This window comes from Tursiops truncatus, chromosome 16 (assembly GCF_011762595.2).
Source record: "Tursiops truncatus isolate mTurTru1 chromosome 16, mTurTru1.mat.Y, whole genome shotgun sequence".
Taxonomy (NCBI): Eukaryota; Metazoa; Chordata; class Mammalia; order Artiodactyla; family Delphinidae; genus Tursiops; species Tursiops truncatus.
In genome coordinates, this window is record NC_047049.1 from 18,718,390 (window position 1) to 18,742,929 (window position 24,540).

Sequence of the window (24,540 nt, forward strand, 5' to 3'; positions counted from 1 at the left end):
AAAATAAAATTCTAGAGTTCAAAGTACAATAACTTTGAACTCTAGAAATGAAAAATTCTCTAGAAAGGTTCAACAGCTGATATAAGCAAGCAGAAGAAACAATGAACTCAAAATAGGTCAACTGATATTATCCATTGAGTAATAGAAAGAAAAGAGACAGAAGGAATAGAAAGAAAAAAGAATGAAGAAAAATACACAGAGCATCAGAGATCTGCGCACACCATCAAGTGAACATTTTAAATAACAATACACATAAATAGAGTCCTGGAAGGAGACGAGAGAAGGTGGCAGAAATACTGGAAGAAGTAAGGGCCAAAAATTTCCTTCCAAGTTTTGAAGAAAAACATTAATCTACACCTCCAAGAAGCTGAACAAACTCCAAGCAGAATAAACTTAAAGAGATCTACACATAGGCACATCCTTACCAACTGCTAAATGACAAAGACAAAAAAAATAAATCTTGAAAGCAGCAAGAGAAGCAAGTCATCATGTATGAGACATAAGAAGATTAACAGTCACTTCCACAAGTCATTTCTTTTCAGAAAATATGGAGGCCAAAGGCAGTGGGAAGACATACTCAAAGTTCTGAAAGGAAAACCAAATAAACAAAAAATGTCAAGAATTCTATATGCAGCAAAACTACCCTTCAATAAAGGTAAAATTAAAACATTCCCAGATAAGCAAAAACTAAAAGAATTTGTTGCAGACCTGCCCTACAAGAAGTGCTAATGTGAGTCCTTCAGGCTGAAATGGAAGGGCACTAGACAATAACTCGAATACAAATAAAGAAAGAGCACTGGCAAAAGTAACTACAAAAATAAATATAAAAGACACTATAAATGTATTTCTTGCCCATAGCTTTTTTCTCCTATCCAATTTAAGAGAACTGCACAAAGCAGTAATTATAAATGTGTTGATGGGCACACAATGTACGAAGATGTAATTCTGTATGACAGTAACAGCAAAAGGTGGGGGGAGGAGTGGAGCTAGCTATATAGGCACAATGTTTAAGTAGACTGTTGAAATTAACGTGGTTTAATCCAAACTAGATTCTTATGACTTAATATGTTAATTGTAGGACAGCCACTAAAAAATGACAAAAGAATTTTAAAAGTACTCTAAAAAATATCTAACACAGAAGAAGACAGTGATGGAGGAAAAGAGAAACAAAAAACATGTGACACACAGAAAACAAAGTAGCAGGGTGCAAATTCTACCTTATCAATAACTAAATGTAAATAGATAATATTAAACCCTCAATTTAAAAGCCATTAGTTCGTAGAATGGATTAAAAAAAAAGTGATCCAACTGTATGCTGTCTACAAGGGATAACAGTTTAGATTAAAACACATGAATAGATTGAAAGTAAAATGATGAAAAAAGGTATACCACACCAATACTAACCAGACAAAACAGACTTTAAGACAAAAATTATTACTAAAGACAAGGGACATTTTATAACAATAGAAGGGTAAATCCATCAAGCAGATAAAACAATTACAAACACATATGCACCTAACAGAGCATCAAAATATATTAAATGAAAACTCACAGAATTGAAGGGAAAAAAACAGATGATTCAACAATAATAGTGACTTCAATACCCTACTTTCAATACTGGGTAGAACAACTAGACATATCAACAAGGAAATAGAAGACCTGAACAACACTATAAGCCAACTAGGCCTAAGAGACATTTATCAATACTCCACCAAACAACAGCAGAATATTCACACTCTTCTCAAGTGAACAGAAAACATTCTCTAGGACAAACTATATTTTGGAACGTAAAACTTTAAGTTTCTGTAAGTAAAATGGAAAATACATTCTCCAACCACAAAGTAATAAAATTAAAAATCAACAAAAGAAAGAAATCTGAAAAATTCACAAATATGTAGAAATTAAAAACCACATTCCTAAAACAATCTATGAAGAAACCACAAAGGGAATTAGAATCCCAAGCAGATGAGAAGAGTGTCCACACAAGAGGGTGTCCAATTCCCTAGCAAAGGAAGTCAGAGCCCCTGTAAGCCAAGGAAGGTGTTACTAGAAGTGGCCTGATGTGGACTATCAAACCTGAGCCAGATAAGGAGAATACATAGCTCTGCAGACCCAGGTATTTGGCAGACATTTTCTTAAAAATGAAGCAAGTGAGCCCATCACTTCACATAAAACAACTGAGAATATTTGTTGCCAATGACAAAATTAGAGTTAAAACAAAAATCAGAACTTTGGAAAACACGTATCTTCTTATCATGAGCTTGAAAAGCTACTCAGTATTTGAAGACTTTTCTTTCTTTTTTTTTTTGTGGTACACGGGCCTCTCACTGTTGTGGCCTCTCCCATTGCGGAGCACAGGCTCCAAACGCACAGGCTCAGCGGCCATGGCTCACGGGCCCAGCCCCTCCGCAGCATGTGGGATCCTCCCGGACCGGGGCACGAACCCGCGTCCCCTGCATCGGCAGGCGGACTCTCAACCACTGCGCCACCAGGGAAGCCCTTTGAAGACTTTTCTGATGAGATCAGTGGCATTATTAACAAATGTGGATGTTTAAAATATTGTACTATAAAGTGTGCCAACATTGAGGAAATCTACATAACTCAATAAAACAGTATTTTCCAGTTGACTAATTTATGATGATTCGAAAATCACAAATGGGTAACAGAGCCACTCAAATTACAAGACAAATGAATGAGCCATATTGTAATGGAATGAAAAGTCCACAGGTTGGCACTGGAAAAGCTGAACATCCATAGGCCAAAAGGAAAAGAAAAGAGGAGAGGAGAGAGAGGACAGGAGAGGAGGAGGAGGAGGGAGGGAGGAGGGAGGGAGGAAGGAGAAAAATAAAAAAAGAACCTCAATCTAAATCTCACACTGTACAAAAATTAATTCAATTAATTTAAAATTAATTAAATAAAAGCTAACTCAAAATTATGATATTTTTAGATATAAAATGTAAACCTATAAAACTTGGAGAAGTAAAGAAATGAGAAAATCTTTGGGACCTAGAGCCAGGTGAAGATCTCACAGGCATGACACCAAAAGTACAACCCATAAAAGAAAAAGATTGATAAACTGAACTTCATTAAAAATTTAAAATTTTGCACTGCAAAAGACCCTGTTAAGAGGATGGAAAGACAAGCTATGGGAGAAAATATGTGAAAACCTCATATTCAACAAAGGTCTTACATCTAAACACATAAAGAACTCTCAAAACTCAACATTAAAAAAACAACCCAACTGGAAAATGGGCAAAAGAGAGGTGTAAACATTTCACCAAAGAGCAGATACATATGGCAAATAGCACAAGTAAGGTGTTCAACATCATTAGCTATTAGGGAAATGAAAATTAAAACCACAATGAAATATTACTACACTCTGTCAGAGCACCTTAAATAAATAAAAAATAGTAATAACATTAAATGCGGACAAGAATGCAGAGAAGCCAAATATCTTATATACTGCTGGTGGGAAGGTAAAACAGAGGTGAATACAAAAATCCTGAAAAAATAGTTTAGTGATTACTTATAACTAATTAGTTATAACGTATAACTAATATGTATATGGTACATATACCTACCATATAATCCAGCATTTCACTCTTCGGCATTTACCTCAGAAAAATGAAAACTTGTGCTCACACAAAAAACCTGTAGACTGGGACTTCCCTGGCGGTCCAGTGATTAAGACTCTGCACTCCCCAGTGTTTAAGAATCTGCCGGCCAATGCAGGGGACATGGGTTCGAGCCCTGGTCTGGAAAGATCCCACATGCCACAGAAGCAACTAAGCCCATGCGCCACAACTACTGAGCCCACGCGCCTAGAGCCCATGCTCAACAAGAAAAGCCACCGCAATGAGAAGCCCGTGCACCTCAATGAAGCGTAGCCCCAGCTCACCGCAACTAGAGAAAGCCCACACGCAGCAACAAAGACCAAATGCAACCAAAATTATAAATAAATAAAATACTCCGCGCTCCCAATGCAGGGGGCCTGGGTTCAATCTCTGGTCAGGGAACTAGATCCCACGTGCCGCAACTAAAAGATCCCACGTGCCGCAACTAAAAGATCCCACATGCCACAACTAAACATCTCACGTGCTGCAACTAAAGATTCCACATGCCGCAACTAAATATCTTGCATGCCGCAACTAAAGATCCTGCACGCAGCAATGAAGATCCTGCACAGAGCAACGAAGAACCGGCGTGCTGCAACTAAGACCCTGCACAGCCAAATAAATAAATAATATATTTTTTAAAAAACCCTGTACACCAATGTTCATACCATTTATTTGTAATCCCCCCACCCACCCAAAAAAGGAATCAATCCAAAAGTCCTTTGGTGAGTGAATGGTTAAACTCTGGTACATTCACACAAGGTAACACTACTCAGCAAAAAAAGGAATGAGCTACTGATATATGCAACAACCTGGCTGGATCTCAAGGCTATTAAGTTTAATGAAAAGGTCAATCTGAAAAGTTTACATACTTTATAATTCAATTTATGCAACATTTTTTGAACTGATGAAACTATACAGATGGAGAATGGAACAGGAATTTTCAGGGGATAAGGACAAGGTAGGGAGGGAGAGTTCCTTTGAGGTGATGAAACCATTCCATATCTTAACTGTGAACCTATACATGGGATAAAAACATGCAGAATCATAGACACACACAAAAACACCTAAAAAGAAAGGCAAAAAACAGAATATGGTCTTATAGTCCCGTATAGTATCAATGTCAATCTCCTGGTTTTCATATTGTACTCCAATTATATAAGATGCTAACATTAAGGGATGCTAAGTGAAGTGTTATTTTTGCAACTTCCTATGAGTCTATCATTATTTCTAAATAAAAAGTTAGGGGGAAAAAGTTCATTAATATAGGTTTAAATTCTACATTGCAGTTAATCTTCAAGAAGTTATTTATCACTGCCATTTTAAACTAGTTATCATTGAATATCTTCAATTATCTGAAAAGGATATTAAAATATTCCAACTACATATGTTTGAGGACTGATTTTCTTCATATTCTTCAGCCAAAATAACATATTGCAACTGATTGAAACAATTATGAGAATTCAGCCATTATCTGTTAAGGAAGACATTAAGGAAATTTGCAAAAAATGTGAAACAAATCCACCTGTTTTGAAAAGTAGTTATTTTTCATAGAAGTTTTTATTTATATTACATGTAATATGTCTTTTAAAAATTAATTTTTAAATTCCTTAATTTTAATTTCTAATATAGTAAATATGAGTAAATATAACCGTTATATAAATAAGTTCTAAAGTTCCAAATAATTTTTTAAGACTGTAAAGTTGTTCTTAGGCCAAAAGGATAGAGAACTGCTGCTAAAATACTCAGGGATGATGGAGCATCAGATGAACATCTTACTCTCAATTAATTTGGGAAAAAACAGGTTATTTTACTGAACTCCAAACTTCTAAGTTTGTGAACATTTAACAACTTTTAAAATGTTAATTAGAAATAATAGAAACAAAAGAACATGCTACAGACTAGGAACAGATCTTTGTAACTCATTTCTAAAAAAGGATTTGAGTCTAGAAAACATAAAAAACTTAGCAGATTTCTAAGAAAAGGCAAATACTGCACTAAGAAGTGGGCAGGCAATTCACAGGAGATATTTAAAAGTCCATTAAATACTCAATAGCACTAATAATTAGAGAAATATGAAAAGCTGTAACTGCCATCAGGTTAGCAGGTGAAAAAGTCTGCTAAAACCAACATGGGAGAAAGTGGAGCTGTGAGAACTCACACTCTGCTGGTAAAAGTATCAATTGTCAAAACGACTTTGGAGAGTAACATGGCAAAAATTTGATGAATTAGAAAATGTCCAGGTAAACCCATTTGATCTATCAATTCTACTTCTAGGTATTTACAGTATGAAAACTTCTGTATTTGCACAAGGAGCCACTGCGGCAAGGTTATACTACCCAATGGAAAAATAAATCACTACACCTAAAGGAAGCAACAGAAACAGATCTCAGAAGAGATGGTAAACAATAAAAACAAGACAAAAAAACAGAAAATTCCTTCCAGAATTAGCTCAAGATAGCAGAGTAGAAGGATGTGCACTCACCCTTTTTTATGAGAACACCAGAATCACAACTAACTGTTGAACAACCATCCACAGAAAAAAATGCTAGAACCTACCAAAAAAGATACCCTACATCCAAAGACAAAGAATAAGCCACGACAAGACAGTAGGAGGGGTGCAACTGCGATGAAATCAAATCCCATACCCATGGGTGGGCAACCCACAAACTGGAAAACAATTATTCTACAGAAGTTCTCCCACTGGACTGAAAGATCTGAGCCCCATGTCAGGCTTCCCAGTTGCCTGGGGGTCTGGCAATGGGAGGAGTCCCCGTCAGAGAATCTGGCTTTGAAGACCAGCAGGATTTGATCACAGGATTTCCACAGGACTGGGGAAAACAGAAACTCCACTCCTGGAGGGCACACACAAAGTCTTGTGTGAACCAGGACCCAGGGGAAAAAAGCAGTGACCTCTTAAGAGACTGGGCCAGACCTAACTGCTAGTATTGGAGGATCTCCTGCAGAGGCAGAGGGTGGTTGTGGCTCACTGAGGGGACAAAGACACTGGCAGCAGTAGTTCTGGGAAGTACTCATTGGCTTGAGACCCTCACCTCCCGGAGGCCACCATGAGCCCCACCAAACAGCCTGTAGGCACCAGTGCTGGGTCGCCTCAGGCCAAACAACCAACAGGGAGGGAACACAGCCACACCCATCAGCAGACAAGTGGGTTAAAGTTTTACTGAGCACAGCCCTACCCACCAGAGGGACAAGACCCAGGCTCCACCCACCACCCCTTCCTCCCAGTCAGGAAGCTTGCACAAACCTCTTAGATAGCTTCATCCACCAGAGGGCACACAGCAGAAGCAAGAAGAACTACAATCCTGCAGCCTGGGGAACAAAAACCACAATTATAGAAAGTTAGACAAAATGAAACAGCAGAGGAATATGTCCCACATGAAGGAACAAGATAAAACCCCAGAAAAACAACTAAGTGAAGTGGAGATAGGCAACCTTCCAGAAAAAGAATTCAGAATAATGATAGTGAAGATGATCCAGAAGCTTGGGAAAAAAATGGAGGCAAGGATCAAGAAGATGCAAGAAATGTTTAACAAAGACCTAAAAGAACAAAAGAACAGATGAACAATACAGTAACCGAAGTGAAAAATACACTAGAAGGTATCAATAGCAGAATAACTGAGGCAGAAAAATGGATAAGTGACCTGGAAGACACAATGGTAGAAATCACTGCTGAACAGAATAAAGAAAAAACAATGAAAAGAAATGAAGAATATCTAAGAGACCTCTGGGACATTAAAACACACCAACATTTACATTATAAGGGTCCCAGAAGGAGAAGAGTGAGAGAAAGGACCTGAAAGTATATTTGAAGACGTAACAGCTGAAAACATCTCTAATATGGGGAAGGAAACAATCACCCAAGTCCAGGAAGCACAGACAGTACCAGGCAGGATAAACCCAAGGAGGAACATGCCAAGACACATAGTAATCTAAATGACAAAAATTAAAGACAAAATATATTAAAAGCAACAGGGGAAAACAACAAATAAGACACAAGGGAATTCCCATAAGGTTATCAGCTGATTTCTCAGCATAAACTCTGCAGGGCTGAAGGGAGTGGTACAATATATTTAAAGTGATGAAAGGGAAGAAGCTACAACCAGAATACTCTATGTAGCAAGGCTCTCATTCAGATTTGACAGAGAAATCAAAAGCTTTACAGACAAGCAAAAACTGAGAAAATTCAGCATTACCAGACCAGCTTTGCAATAAATGCTAGACGAACTTCTCTAGGCAGGAAGAGTCCAGCAACTTTAGCAAACCTTGTACATATACAGACTGCTATATCAAAACCTCATGGAAACAGCAAACCCCAAAACTACAACAGATACACAAAAGGAGAAAAAGCCACCCAAACACAACACTAAAGATGGTCATCAAACCACAAGAGAAGAAAACAAAAGAGGAAAGGAAGGGGTTTTCCCTGGTGGCGCAGTGGTTGAGAGTCCGCCTGCTGATGCAGAGGACATGGGTTCGCGCCCTGGTCTGGGACGATCTCACATGCCGCGGAGCGGCTGGGCCCGTGGGCCGTGGCCACTGGGCCTGCGCGTCCAGAGCCTGTGCTCCACAGCGGGAGGGGCCACAACAGTGAGGGGCCCGTGTACCGCAGAAAAAAGAGGAAAGGAAGAAAAAAGACCTACAAAAACAAACCCAAACAATTAAGAATATGGCAATAGGAACATACATATCAATAATTACCTTAAATGTAAACGAATTAAATGCTCCACCCAAAACACAAAGAATAGATACAAAAACAAGACCTGTATATATACTGTCCACAGGAGACCCACTTCAGACCTAGGGACACATACAGACTGAAAGTGAGGGGATGGAAGAAGGTACTATATGCAAATGGAAATCAAAAGAAAGCTAGAATAGCAATACTCATTTCAGACAAAATAGACTTTAAAATAAAGACTGTTAAAGAGACAAAGAAGGATACTACATAATGATCAAGAGATCAGTCCAACAACAAGATATAACAATTGTAAATATATATGCACCCAACATAGGAGCACCTCAATAAATAAGGCAAATACTAACAGCCAAAAAGGGAGAAACCAACAGTAACACAACAATAGTGGGGGACTTTAACAACCCACTTCCATCAATGGACAGATCATGCAGGCAGAAAATCAAATAAGGAAACACAGGCCTTAAACGACACATCAGACCACATGGACTTAATTGACATTTATAGAAGAGCATTCTATCCAAATGCCACAGAATACACGTTCTTCTCCTGTGCACATGGAACATTCTCCAGGACTGACCACATGCTGGGCCACAAAAAGCAAGCCTCAGTAAATTTAAGAAAATTGAAATCATATCAAGCACCTTTTCCAACCTCAATGCTATGAGATTAGAAATAAACTATAAGAAAAATATGTAAAAAGCACAAACATGTGGTGGCTAAACAACATGCAACTAAACAACCGATGGATCACTGAAGAAATCAAAAAATACCTAGAGACAAATGAAAACAAAAGCACAACAATCCAAAACCTATGGGATGCAGCAAAAGCAGTTCTAAGAGGGGAGTTTATAGCAATAAAACCTTACCTCAGGAAACATGAAAAATCTCAAATTAACAACATAAACTTATACCTAAAGCAACTAGAGAAACAACATCAAAACCTGAAGTTACTAGAAGAAATCATAAAGATCAGAGCAAAAACAAATGAAATAGAGACAAAGAAAACAATAGTAAAGATCAATGAAACTAAAAGCTGGTTCTTTGAAAAGAAAAACAAAATTGATAAACCTTTAGCCAGACTCATCAAGAATAAAAAAGGAAGAGGACTCAAATCAATAAAATTGAAAATGAATAATAAGTTACAACTGACACCACAGAAATGCAAAGGACCATAAGAGACTACTACAAGCAACTGTATGCCAATAAAATGCACAACCTGAAAGAAACAGACAACTTCTTAGAAAGGTACAATCTCCCAAGACTGAACCAGGAAGAAATAAAAAATATGAACAGACCAATCACAAGCATAGAAATTGAAAACTGTGATTTAAAAACTTCCAAAAAACGAAGTCCAGGATCTGATAGCTTCACAGGTGAATTCTATCAAACATTTAGAGGAGAGCTAACACCTATCCTTCTGAAACTGTTCCAAGGAACGAAAACTCCCAAATTCATTCTATGATGCCACCGTCACCCTGATACCAAAACCAGACAAAGATACCACATGAACAAAAAATTGTAGGCCAGTATCACTGATGAACACAGATGCAAATATCCTCAACAAAATACTAGCAATCCAAATCCAACAATATATTAAAAGGATCATACAACAAGATGAAATGGGATTTATCCCAGGGATGCAGGGATTTTTCAACATCTGCAAATCGATCAGTGTGATACACCACATGAACAAACTGAAGAATAAAAACCATATGATCATCTCAACAGATGCAGGAAAAAGCTTTTGACAAACTTTAGCACCCATTTATGATAAAAACTCTCCAGAAAGTGGGCATAGAGGGGACATACCTCAACATAATAAAGGCCATATACGACAAACCTACAGATAACATCATACTCAACAGTGAAAAGCTAAAAGCATTTCTTCTAAGATCAGGAATAAGACAAGGATGTCCACTCTCACCACTTCTATTCAACACCGTTTAGGAAATCCTAGCTACAGCAATCAGAGAAAAAAAAGGTATCCAAATTGGAAAAGCAGTTAAAACTCTCACTGTTTGCAGATGACATGATACTACACATCGAAAATCCTAAAGATGCTACCAGAAAGCTACTGGAGCTCATCAATGAATCTGGTAAAGTTGCAGGTTACAAAACTAATATACAGAAATCTGTTGCATTGCTATACACTAACAATGAAAGATCAGACAGAGTAATTCAAGAAACAATCCCATTCAGACTCTGGGAGGGCTCATGCCAAGGAGTACTTCCCAGAACTTCTGCTGCCAGTGTCCTTGTCCCCATGGTGAAACACAGCCACCTCCCGCCTCTGCAGGAGACCCTCGAACACTAGCAGTGAATATAAATTATATTTAATAAGGAACATTAGAGACAAGGGGAAGATGGCGGAAGAATAAGATGCAGAGATCACCTTCCTCCCCACAAATACACCAGAAATACATCTACACGTGGAACAACTCCTACAGAACACCTACTGAACGCTGGCAGAAGACCTCAGACCTCCCAAAAGGCAAGAAACTCCCCAAGTACCTGGGTAGGGCAAAAGAAAAAAGAATAAACAGAGACAAATGGATAGGGATGGGACCAGCACCAGTGGGAGGGAGCTGTGAAGGAGGAAAGGTTTCCACACACTAGGAAGCCCCTTTGCGGGCGGAGACTGCGAGTGGCGGAGGGGGAAGCTTTGGAGCCGCGGAAGAGAACACAGCAACGGGGGTGCGGAGGACAAAGTGGAGAGATTCTCGCACAGAGGATCGGTGCCGACCGGCACTCACCAGCCCGAGAGGCTTGTCTGCTCACCCGCCGGGGCGGGCGGGGCTGGGAGCTGAGGCTCGGGCTTTGGGGTTCGAGCGCAGGGAGAGGACTGAAGTTGGCGGTGTGAACACAGCCTACAGGGGGTTAGTGCACCGTGGCTGGACGGGAGGCAGTCTGGGAAAAGGTCTGGACCCGCCGAAGAGGCAAGAGATTTTTTCTTCCCTCTTTGTTTCCTGGTGCGTGAGAGGGGACTGGGAGCGCTGCTTAAAGGAGCTCCACAGACGGGAGCGAGCCGCGGCTATCAGCGCGGACCCCAGAGACAGGCATGAGACGCTAAGGCTGCTGCTGCTGCCACCACCAAGAAGCCTGGGTGCAAGCACAGGTCACTATCCACACCCCGCTTCCGGGGAGCCGACACTGCCAGGGTCCCGGGATCCAGGGACAACTTCACCGGGAGAGCACACGGCGTGCCTCAGGCTGGTGCAACGTCATGCTGGCCTCTGCTGCCGCAGGCTCGCCCCGCACTCCGTGCCACTCCCTCCCCACCACTGGCCTGAGTGAGCCAGAGTCCCCGAAGCAGCTGCTCCTTTAACCCCGTCCTGTCTGAGCGAAGAACAGACGTCCTCCGGCGACCTACACGCAGAGGCGGGGCCAAATCCAAAGCTGAGCCCCTGGGAGCTGTGAGAACAAAGAAGAGAAAGGGAAATCTCTCCCAGCAGCCGCAGAAGCAGCGGATTAAAGCTCCACAATCAACTTGATGTACTCTGCATCTGTGGAATACATGAATAGACAACGAATCATCCCAAATTGAGGAGGTGGACTTTGAGAACAAGATTTAAGATTTTTTCCCCTTTTCCTCTTTTTGTGAGTGTGTATGTGTATGCTTCTGTGTGAGATTTTGTCTGTATAGCTTTGCTTCCACCATTTGTTCTAGGGTTCTATCCGTCCGTTTTTTTTCTTTTTTAAATTTTTTTCTTAATAATTATTTTTTATTTTAATAACTTCATTATATTTTTTCTTACTGTATTTTATTTTACTTTATCTTCTTTCTTTTTTTCCTTCCTTTCCTCCTTCCTCCCTCCCTCCCTCCTTCTTTCCTTCCTTCCTTTCTTTCTTTCTACTAATTCTTTCTTTCTACTTTTTCTCCCTTTTATTCTGAGCTATGTGGATGAAAGGCTCTTGGTGCTGCAGCCAGGAGTCAGTGCTGTGCCTCTGAAGTGGGAGAGCCAACTTCAGGACATTGGTCCACAAGAGACCTCCCAGCTGCACATAATATCAAAGGGCAAAAATCTCCCAGAGATCTCCATCTCAACACCAGCACCCAGCTTCACTCAACGACCAGCAAGCTACAGTGCTGGACACCCTATGCCAAACAACTAGCAAGACAGGAGCACAAGCCCACCCATTAGCAGAAAGGCTGCCTAAAATCATAATAAGTCCACAGACACCCCAAAACACACCACCAGACGTGGACCTGCCCACCAGAAAGACAAGATCCAGCCTCATCCACCAGAACACAGGCACTAGTCCCCTCCACCCGGAAGCCTACACAACCCACAGAACCAACCTTAGCCACTGGCGACAGACACCAAACACAACAGGAACTACGAACCTGCAGCCTGCAAAAAGGAGACCCCAAATACAGTAAGATAAGCAAAATGAGAAGACAGAAAAACACACAGCAGATGAAGGAGCAAGATAAAAACCCACCAAACCTAACAAATGAAGAGGAAATAGCCAGTCTACCTAAAAAAGAATTCAGAATAATGATAGTAAAGATGATCCAATCTTGGAAATAGAATAGACAAAATGCAAGAAACATTTAACAAGGACCTGGAAGAACTAAAGAGGAAACAAACAATGATGAACAACACAATAAATGAAATTAAAAATACTCTAGATGGGATCAATAGCAGAATAACTGAGGCAGAAAAACGAGTAAGTGACCTGGAAGATAAAATAGTGGAAATAACTACTGCAGAGCAGAATAAAGAAAAAAGAATGAAAAGAACTGAGGACAGTCTCAGAGACCTCTGGGACAACATTAAACGCACCAACATTCGAATTATAGGGGTTCCAGAAGAAGAAGAGAAAAAGAAAGGGACTGAGAAAATATTTGAAGAGGGTATAGTTGAAAACTTCCCTAATACGGGAAAGGAAATAGTTAATCAAGTCCAGGAAGCACAGAGAGTCCCATACAGGATAAACCCAAGGAGAAATATGCCAAGACACATATTAGTCAAACTGTCAAAAATTAAATACAAAGAAAACATATTAAAAGCAGCAAGGGAAAAACAACAAATAACACACAAGGGAATCCCCATAAGGTTAACAGCTGATCTTTCAGCAGAACCTCTGCAAGCCAGAAGGGAGTGGCAGGACATACTTAACGTAATGAAGGAGAAAAACCTGCAACCAAGATTACTCTACCTAGCAAGAATCTCATTCAGATTTGATGGAGAAATTAAAAGCTTTACAGACAAGCAAAAGCTGAGAGAGTTCAGCACCACCAAACCAGCTTTACAACAAATGCTAAAGGAACTTCTCTAAGCAAGAAACACAAGAGAAGGAAAAGACCTGCAATAACGAACCCAAAACAATTAAGAAAATGGGAATAGGAACATACATATCGATAATTACCTTAAATGCAAATGGACTAAATGCTCCCACCAAAAGACACAGATTGGCTGAATGGATACAAAAACAAGACCCATATATATGCTGTCTACAAGAGACCCACTTCGGACCCAGAGACACATACAGACTGAAAGTAAGGGGATGGAAAAAGATTTTCCATGCAAATGAAAACCAAAAGAAAGCTGGAGTAGCAATTCTCATATCACACAAAATAGACTTTAAAATAAAGACTATTAGAAGAGACAAAGGACACTACATAATGATCAAGGGATCGATCCAAGAAGAAGATATAACAATTGTAAATAATTATGCACCCAACATAGGAGCACCTCAATACATAAGGCAAATACTAACAGCCAAAAAGGGAAAATCGACAGTAACACATTCATAGCAGGGGACTTTAACACCCGACTTTCACCAATGGACAGATCATCCAAAATGAAAATAAATAAGGAAACACAAGCTTTAAATGATACATTAAACAAGATGGACTTAATTGATACTTATAGGACATTCCATCCAAAAACAACAGAATACACATTTTTCTCAAGTGCTCATGGAACATTCTCCAGGATAGATCATAACTTGGGTCACAAATCAAGCCTTGATAAATTTAAGAAAACTGAAATTGTATCAAATATATTTTCCAACCACAACGCTATGAGACTAGATATTAATTACAGGACAAGATCTGTAAAATATACAAACACATGGAGGCTAAACAATACACTACTTAATAACAAAGTGATCACTGAAGAAATCAAAGAGGAAATTTAAAAATACCTAGAAACAAATGACAATGGAGACACGACAACCCAAAACCTATGGGATGCAGCAAAAGCAGTTCTAAGAGGGAAGTTTATAGCAATACAATCCTACCTTAAGAAACAGGAAACATCTCGAATAAACAACCTAACCTTGCACCTAAAGCAATTAGAGAAAGAAGGACAAAAAAACCCCAAAGTTAGCAGAAGGAAAGAAATCATAAAAATCAGATCAGAAATAAATGAAAAAGAAATGAAGGAAACAATAGCAAAGATCAATAAAACTAAAAGCTGGTTCTTTGAGAAGATAAACAAAATTGATAAACCATTAGCCAGACTCATCAAGAAAAAAAGGGAGAACTCAAAACAATAGAATTAGAAATGAAAAAGGAGAAGTAACACCTGACACTGCAGAAATACAAAAGATCATGAGAGATTACTACAAGCAACTCTATGCCAATAAAATGGACAACCTGGAAGAAATGGACAAATTCTTAGAAATGCACAACCTGCCAAGACTGAATCAGGAAGAAATAGAAAATATGAACAGACCAATCACAAGCACTGAAATTGAAACTGTGATTAAAAATCTTCCAACAAACAAAAGCCCAGGACCAGATGGCTTCACAGGCGAAATTCTATCAAACATTTAGAGAAGAGCTAACACCTATCCTTCTCAAACTCTTCCAAAGTATAGCAGAGGGAGGAACACACCCAAACTCATTCTACGAGGCCACCAACACCTTGATACCAAAACCAGACAAGGATGTCACATAGAAAGAAAACTACAGGCCAATATCACCGATGAACACAGATGCAAAAATCCTCAACAAAATACTAGCAAACAGAATCCAACAGCACATTAAAAGGATCATACACCATGATCAAGTGGGGTTTATTCCAGGAATGCAAGGATTCTTCAATATACGCAAATCAATCAATGTGATCAACCATATCAACAAATTGAAGGAGAAAAACCATATGATCATCTCAATAGATGCAGAGAAAGCTTTCGACAAAATTCAACACCCATTTATGATAAAAACCCTGCAGAAAGTAGGCATAGAGGGAACTTTCCTCAACATAAGAAAGGCCATATATGACAAACCCACAGCCAACATCGTCCTCAATGGTGAAAGACTGAAAGCATTTCCACTAAGATCAGGAACAAGACAAGGTTGCCCACTCTCACCACTCTTATTCAACATAGTTTTGGAAGTTTTAGCCACAGCAATCAGAGAAGAAAAGGAAATAAAAGGAATCCAAATTGGAAAAGAAGAAGTAAAGCTGTCACTGTTTGCAGATGACATGATACTGTACATAGAGAATCGTAAAGATGCTACCAGAAAACTACTAGAGCTAATCAATGAATTTGGTAAAGGAGCAGGATACAAAATTAATGCACAGATATCTCTGGCATTCCTATACACTAATGATGAAAAATCTGAAAGTGAAATCAAGAAAACACTCCCATTTACCATTGCAACAAAAAGAATAAAATATCTAGGAATAAAACTACCTAAGGAGACAAAAGGCCTATATGCAGAAAATTATAAGACACTAATAAAAGAAATTAAAGATGATACAAATAGATGGAGAGACATACTGTGTTCTTGGATTGGAAGAATCCACATTGAGAAAATGACTCTACTACCCAAAGCAATCTACAGATTCAATGCAATCCCTATCAAACTACCACTGGCATTTTTCACAGAAGTAGAACAAAATATTTCACAATTTGTATGGAAACACAAAAGACCCCAAACAGCCAAAGCAATCTTGAGAATGAAAAACGGAGCTGGAGGAATCAGGCTCCCTGACTTCAGACTATACTACAAAGCTACAGTAATCAAGACAGTATGGTACTGGCACAAAAACAGAAAGATAGATCAATGGAACAGGATAGAAAGCCCAGAGATAAACCCACGCACATACGGTCACCTTATCTTTGATAAAGGAGGCAGAAATGTACAGTGAAGAAAGGACACCCTTTTCAATAAGTGGTGCTGGGAATCCTGGACAGGTACATGTAAAAGTATGAGATTAGATCACTCCCTAACACCATCCACAAAAATAATCTCAAAATGGATTAAAGACCTAAATGTAAGGCCAGAAACTATCAAAGTCTGACAGAAAAAAATAGACAGAACACTCTATGACATAAATCACAGCAAGATCCTTTCTGACCCACCTCCCAGAGAAATGGAAATAAAAACAAAAATAAACAAATGGGACCTAATGAAACTTAAAAGCTTTTGCACAGCAAAGGAAACCATAAACAAGACGAAAAAATAACCCTCAGAATGGGAGAAAATATTTCCAAATGAAGCAACTGACAATGAATTAATCTCCAAAATTTATAAGCAGCTCAATAACAAAAAAACAAACAACCTAATCCAAAAATGGGCAGAAGACCTAAATAGACATTTCTCCAAAGAAGATATACAGATTGCCAACAAACACATGAAAGAATGCTCAACATCATTAATCATTAGAGAAATGCAAATGAAAACTACAATGAGATATCATCTCACACCAGTCAGAATGGGCATCATCAAAAAATCTAGAAACAATAAATGCTGGAGAGGGTGTGGAGAAAAGGGAACCCTCCTGCACTGCTGGTGGGAATGTAAATTGGTACAGCCACTATGGAGAACAGTATGGAGGTTCCTTAAAAACCTAAAAATAGGGCTTCCCTGGTGGCGCAGTGGTTGAGCGTCCACCTGCCAATGCAGGGGACATGGGTTCGTGCCCCGGTCCGGGAAGATCCCACATGCTGCGGAGCAGCTGGGCCCGTGAGCCATGGCCACTGAGCCTGCGCATCCAGAGCCTGTGCTCCGCAACGGGAGAGGGCACACCAGTGAGAGACCCGCGTACCGCAAAAAAAAAAAAAAAAAACTAAAAATAGATCTACCATATGACCCAGCAATCCCACTACTGGGCATATACCCTGAGAATACCATAATTCAAAAATAGTCATGTACCAAAATGTTCATTCCAGCTCTGTTTACAATGGCCCGGAGATGGAAACAACCTAAGTGTCCATCATCAGATGAATGGATAAAGAAGATGTGGCACATATATACAATGCGATATTACTCAGCCATAAAAAGAAACAAAACTGAGCTATTTGTAATGAGGTGGATAGACCTAGAGTCTGTCATACAGAGTGAAGTCAGAAAGAGAAAGACAAATATTGTATACTAACACATATATATGGAATTAAAGAAAAAAAATGTCATGAAGAACCTAGGAGTAAGACAGGAATAAAGACACAGACCTACTAGAGAATGGACTTGAGGATATGGGGAGGGGGAAGGGTAAGCTGGGACGAAGCGAGAGAGAGGCATGGATATATATAGACTACCAAACGTAAGGTAGATAGCTAGTAGGAAGCAGCCGCAAAGCACAGGGAGATCAGCTCGGTGCTTTGTGACCGCCTGGAGGGGTGGGATAGGGAGGATGGGAGGGAGGGAGATGCAAGAGGGAAGAGATATAGGAATATATGTATATGTACAACTGATTCACTTTGTTATAAAGCAGAAACTAATACACCATTGTAAAGCAATTATACTACAATAAAGATGGGAAAAAAAAAAAAGAAACACTCCCATTTACCATCACATCAAAAAGAATAAAAAACCTAGGAATAAACTACCTAAGGAGACCAAAGACCTGTACTCCAAAAACTATAAGATGCTGGTGTAAGAAATCAAAGATGACACAGATGGAAGGATATACCATGTTCTTGGACTGGAAGAGTCAGTATTGTCAAAATGACTATACTACGGAAGGTAATCTGCAGATTCAATGAAATCCCTATCAAATGCCATTGGCATTTTTCATAGAAGTAGAACAAAAAAATCTTAAAATTTGTATGGAGACACAAAAGACCTAGAACAGCCAAAGCAATCTTGAAAACAAAAAACGGAGCTGGAGGAATCAGGCTCCCTGACTTCAGACAATACTACAAGGCTATAGTCATCAAAACAGTATGGTACTGGCACAAAAACAGAAATATAGATCACTGGAACAGGATAGAAAGCCCACAGATAAACCCATGCACCTATGGTCAATTAATCTATGACAAAGGAGACAAGACCGTACAATGTGTAAAGACAATCTCTTCAACAAATGTGCTGGGAAAACTGGACAGCTATGTGTAAAAAAATGAAATTAGAAAAATTTTTAACACCATACACAAAAATAAGCTCAAAATGGATTAAAGACCTAAATGTGAGGCTGAACACCATAAAACTCTTAGAGGAAAACACAGGCAGAACACTATCTGACATAAATTGCAGCAATATCTTTTTCGATCCATCTCCCAGAGTAACGGAAATAAAAACAAAAAGAAACAAATGGGACCTAATTAAACTCAAAAGCTTTTACACAGCAAAGGAAACCATAAATAAAATGAAAAGACAACTCACAGAATGCGAGAAAGTATTTGCAAATAATGTGACGGACGATGGATTAGTCTCCAATATTTACAAACAGCTCGTGTGGCTTAATATCATCAAAACAAGGAATCCAATCAAAAAGTGGGTAGAAGACCTAAATAGACATTTCTCCAAAGAAGATAAACAGATGGCCAAGGGGCACATGAAAAGATGTTCAACATCGCTAATTGTCAGAGAAATGCAAGTGAAAACTACATTGAGATATCACCTCACACCAGTCAGAATGGCTATTATCAAAAAATCCACAAACAGTAAATGCTGGAGAGGGTGTGGAGAGAAGGAAACCCTCCTACACTGTTGGTGGGAATGCCAATTGGTACAGCCACTATGGAGAACAGTATGGAGGTTCCTTAAAAACTAAAAACAGAGCTACTATATGATCCTGCAATCCCACTCCTGGGCATATATCCAGAGAAAAACATGGTCCAAAAGGATACATGCACCCTGATGTTCATTACAGCATTGTTTACAACAACCAAGATATGGAAACAACCTAAATGTTCACTGACAGAGGAATGGATAAAGAAAATGTAGTATATATATATACAATGGAATATTACTCAGCCATAAAAAAGAATGAAATAATGTCATTTGCAACAACCTGGATGGACCTAGAGATTATCATACTGAGTGAAGTCAGACAGACAAAGTGAAATATCGTATGATATTGCTTATACGTGGAATCTAAAAAACAGATGCAAATGAACTTATTCACAGAACAGAAACAGACTCACAGACTTAGAGAACAAACTAATGGTTACTGGGGGGAAGGGTGGGGAGAAGGGATAGTTAGGGAGTTTGGGATTGACATGTACACAGTGTTATATTTTAAATGGATAACCAACAAGGACCTACTATATACAGGGAACTCTGCTCAATATGTACTAACCTAAATGGGAAAAGAATCTGAAAAAGAATAGATACGTGTACATGCATAACTGAATCACTTCACTGTACATGTGAAACTTACACAACATTGTTAATCAACTATACTCCAATATAAAATAAAAAGTTTTTTAAAAAAAGACAAAAAAATGTAAGTTGCAGAATGGTAAAGAATGGTTCCATGTGTATAAAGTTTCAAAACATACAAATTAATGTATATGGCCTGTGATTACATACATACATACATACATACATACACAAAGGATTGAGAAACATCAAATTTGGGATGGTGGTTTCTAAGCTGTAGTTCAGGGTAAAGACAAGGTAAGATAGTATGCTAACCCAATGTTTGACAAGTGGATTTCATAGAGTCCAAAGTTATGTTTTCATTTTGAAGCAAATGCTCAAATGAACCTTGAGTTCCTCTCCTGGCTGTTTGAAAGATCTAGAAAGACATCTTCACTAGTTATTAGAAGAATATTTATTTAACAAATACAATGAGAAGTAATGTTTTATCTATCAAATTGATTAAAAAATAAAAAAGAACCATGCTGGTGAGGACACAGAGAAACTTGTACCCTCACAGACTGCTGATGGGCATACAAGCCAGTAAAGACTTTCTGAAAATGTGGCGTCTTCATAATATGATTGACTTGGCACTTTTTGTTTGTTTGAAGAAAAATATAAATGTATGTGAGAGTTACACATCTGTGTAGGAACACAGAAAAAAATAAAAGAATATACTCTCAAACTGTTCATTTAAGTGCTTACTCCTCTCTCTGGAAAAAACAAAGGAGATAGAGGTTATGAGAGAGAGATAAGAGGAAATGCCAGGGAATGAGGTAAAGAAATGGAAGTTGAGAGCAAATCATAAAGGGCCATAGCTACTGAACTAAAAGAGTTTGGACTCTATCACAAATTCTTCACCTAGGATCTTACAAGCACATGGAGGACAGTGATGAAACAGCTATGCATTCTGAGCCTGACTTATCTGGAAAGGAAGTTATGTGTCTGCATGTGCCACAGTCTAGCAGTACTGAAGGAAGACAGATCTGTCATCAAGACTTCAGCTAAGCCCTTTCCCAAAAAGCAAATCTCCACTCCCTCTGCTTTTACCTGCCCAGTCCTAATGGCGTAAGACTTGTTACCTCAGCTTAGATAGGTTGAGAAGTTTATCAACTACTATCACATGATTACCTTTGATTTCCCAAGTAACCCTCTGTGAAGTAGGCACCCCGAGAGTGTTATTCTCATTAACAGATGAGTTAACCAAGGTTTATGGAAGTTAAATCATTTGCCCAATAGCACGGTGGGAATCTGACAATAACACCACTAGAGGTAGCAGCAGTGCTAAATGCTTTTTAGCTCATATATCGTTAAGTCCTTGCAACAATTCTGAAGCACATTAAAGTCCATTTATAGATAAGGAAACTAAGGCTCAAGAGCAATCAAACAACTTGTCAAAGACCACATAGACCATAATTGGCAAGTCACAAGACTAACACAGTTCTGACTGCAAAATCCTTGTCTTAACCAATATACTATTTCAGAATACATTAAGTGGTTATACATAATCATGTAAATAAGCAGGATTAGACACATGAACCAAGGAAAATTTCTGACAAACCAAGACTTGAAAAGGTAGGACTGACTGCTTTCTATAGTCTGAAGAAATGCTGAATAAAAAAAGCCAAAACAGAAAATCTAAATATCTGTCTTTAAAAAATTATCGCCCCCCATATAGATCACACTAGTAGTTTACTTAGCAATCTGGCATTTAAAAGGTAAATGTTTTCCAATAATATATTATTATATGTCTATATGCATAATTCATATAACCTCAAGTTCAACGAGTTCAACTATTTTCTACTGGGCTTCCCTGGTGGTGCAGTGGTTAAGAATCCGCCTGCCAACGCAGGGGACACGGGTTCGAGCCCTGGTCCGGGAAGATCCCACATGCCGCGGAGCAACTAAGCCCGTGCACCACAACTAATGAGCCTGCGCTCTAGAGCCCGCAAGCCACAACTACTGAGCCCACATGCTGCAACTACTGAAGCCCGTGTGCCTAGAGCCTGTGGTCTGCAACAAGAGAAGCCACCGCAACGAGAAGCCCGCGCACCGCAACGCAGAGTAGCCCTCGCTCGCCACAACCAGAGAAAGCCCGCGCACAGCAACAGAGACCCAACACGGCCAAAATAATTAATTAAAAAAAATTATTTATTACTGAGTGGTATCTTCTGGAAAAGTATGATAAAAGCAATATATTTTATAAATTAATTTGAATTCAGTACCTTAGAGTTTAACTCTACAACCATTTAGGCCCACTTTTCCATTAAAAGAATATATAAATAAATGTTTCAATAACTGACCACTAGGAAGTGATGATGCATCTCAATTTAGAAAAGAACCTGACTCAGGCATCCTTGGCCCATGCACTAATTATTAAAAACTAGCACTGACTATTCCCTTATAGTAATATTGTCATATAATCCAGCAATCCCACTCCTGGGCATATATCCAGAGAAAACCATAATTCAAAAATTACATGTACCCCAATGTTCACTGCAGCACTATTTACAATAGCTAGGACATGGAAGCAACCTAAATGTCCATCAACAGAGGAATGGATAAAGAAAATGTGGTGTGTATATATATATATATATATATATATATATATATACACACACACACACACATATATACACATACACACACACACACACACAGTGGAATATTACACAGCCATAAAAAAGAACAAAATAATGCCATTTGCAGTGACGTGGATGGCCCTAGAGATTGTCATACTGAGTAAGTCAATGACAAATACCATGATATTGCTTATATGTGAATCTTAAAAATGGTACAAATGAACCTATTTACAGAACAGAAATAGAGTCACAGATGCAGAACACAAACTTATTGTTACTAAGGGGGAAGGGGGGAGGGGGGAGGGGTAAATTGGAAGATTGGGATTTGACATAAACACACTACTATATATAAAATAGATACCTAAAAAGAACCTACTGTACAGCACAGGGAACTCTACTCAACACTCTGTAATGATCTATATGGGAAAAGAATCTAAAAAAGAGTGGATGTATGTATATGTATAACTGATTCACTTTGCTGTACAGTAGAAACTAACACAACATTGTAAATCAACTATACTCCAATAAATTTTTTTAGAAGAGTACATGCTTATTTTTTAACTAGTTTTCTCTTGTCTAGGATAAAGAGAATTATTCAGATAAGTGAGGGGGGAACTGGATGTCCAGAGACTTTGGGAGTTCTAGCTATATTAAATTTGACCCACCTTATAATCTAATTCAGTCTCTACCCTGTATTCTCATGTTATATGTAGGTATCACCTAGTTAGCTTCTGTCTCTAAAGGATTTTGGTTAAAAGTACTACAGAAAAACAAATGCAATTAAAAAAAAAAAAGCATAAGATCCGGGGCTGTGGGTTTGGGCTCCAAATCCCTTGATTAATTACAATGTGATTTCTACTTCCCTTACATTTCTAGGCCTCAGTTTATCTGAAAAATGAGTTTGGGGAGTTATATGATCTCATAGGTACCTTAAAGCTGTAAAACTCTTACTGCTAAGTCTTCACAGAAAGTAGTTCCAAAGACCAATTTTGGGTGTTCAACACATAGTAGGATATTTAAGAATTACCTTCAGACTGGAAAATTCATTCTAACAAAATGTCCAGGTCAAAACCCAAACCCTTAGAATTACAGAAAAGATACTTCCAAAATTAAGTGTGTTCTGATTATATTTACATTCTGCGACAGTAGTTACCATCTATATATATTAAAAAGCTTACTTGGTCCACATGGCTATAGGTAATCATAGCTGCAAATGTTTGGAAATACCCTTACAATGTATTAATCACAATATGTCCTGTAATACAGTCTCAGCATTTCCCAAAACGTATTTCTACAACATCTAGTTCCATGGTCAAATAGGTTTAGAATAAAATGTGTTTCTGCTGTCTGACAGCAGAAATTATTAGTACGTTTAATATAATAATGTACTTTTTTTTTTTTTTGGGCTGAGTTGTGTCTTCGTTGCTGTGCGCAGGCTTTCTCTAGTTGCGGCAAGCAGGGGCTACTCTTCGTTGTGGTGCACGGGCTTCTCATCGCGGCAGCTTCTCTTGCTGTGGAGCTTGGGCTCTAGGCGCATGGGCTTCAGCAGTTGCAGCACACGGGCTCAGGAGTTGTGGCATGCAGGCCTTAGAGCATGTGGGCTTCAGTAGTTGTGGCACATGTGTCCAGCAGTTGCGGCTCACAGGCTCTAGAGCACAGGCTCTAGAGCACAGGCTCAGTAGTTGTGGCTCACAGGCTTAGCTGCTCCGCAGCATGTGGGATCTTCCTGGACCAGCAATCAAACCCATATCCCCTGCACTGGCAGGCGGATTCTTAACCTCTGCGCCACTAGGGAAGTACCTAGTATAATAATGTACTCTTGATGAAGAATATAATATACAAGAGTTCCCAATTTATTTGCATCAGAAAACCTTTTCTGAGGAATATCTGTATCTCATAGTTTCAAGTGAAAAGCACAAATATTTAGCAGTAAATAAAAGTCACTGTTAGACAAATTAGAACACTGATAGAACTTTACAGAATTATTTAAAAATTTGATATTTAAAAAACACTGGATCAATAATTGGAGTAACAAACACTTAAAACTGAAATCTCCAATAATCTACCAGGCATTACAAT

General features: G+C 38.8%; 1 protein-coding gene across 6 annotated transcripts in view; it reads right to left on the reverse strand.

Moving 5' to 3' along the window:
* Positions 1 to 24,540, reverse strand: part of SHOC2 (SHOC2 leucine rich repeat scaffold protein) — a 112,741-nt gene that overhangs the window by 64,921 nt on the left and 23,280 nt on the right. For 3 of the 6 annotated variants that reach the window (XM_019939984.3, XM_019939985.3, XM_073793975.1), the window contains exon 2: positions 6,880 to 6,944. The exons of the other annotated variants lie outside the window; for them this stretch is intronic. The gene's annotated coding sequence lies outside the window, so the exon portion shown is untranslated. The remainder of the gene's footprint in view (positions 1 to 6,879; positions 6,945 to 24,540) is intronic. 6 annotated transcript variants of the gene reach the window in all.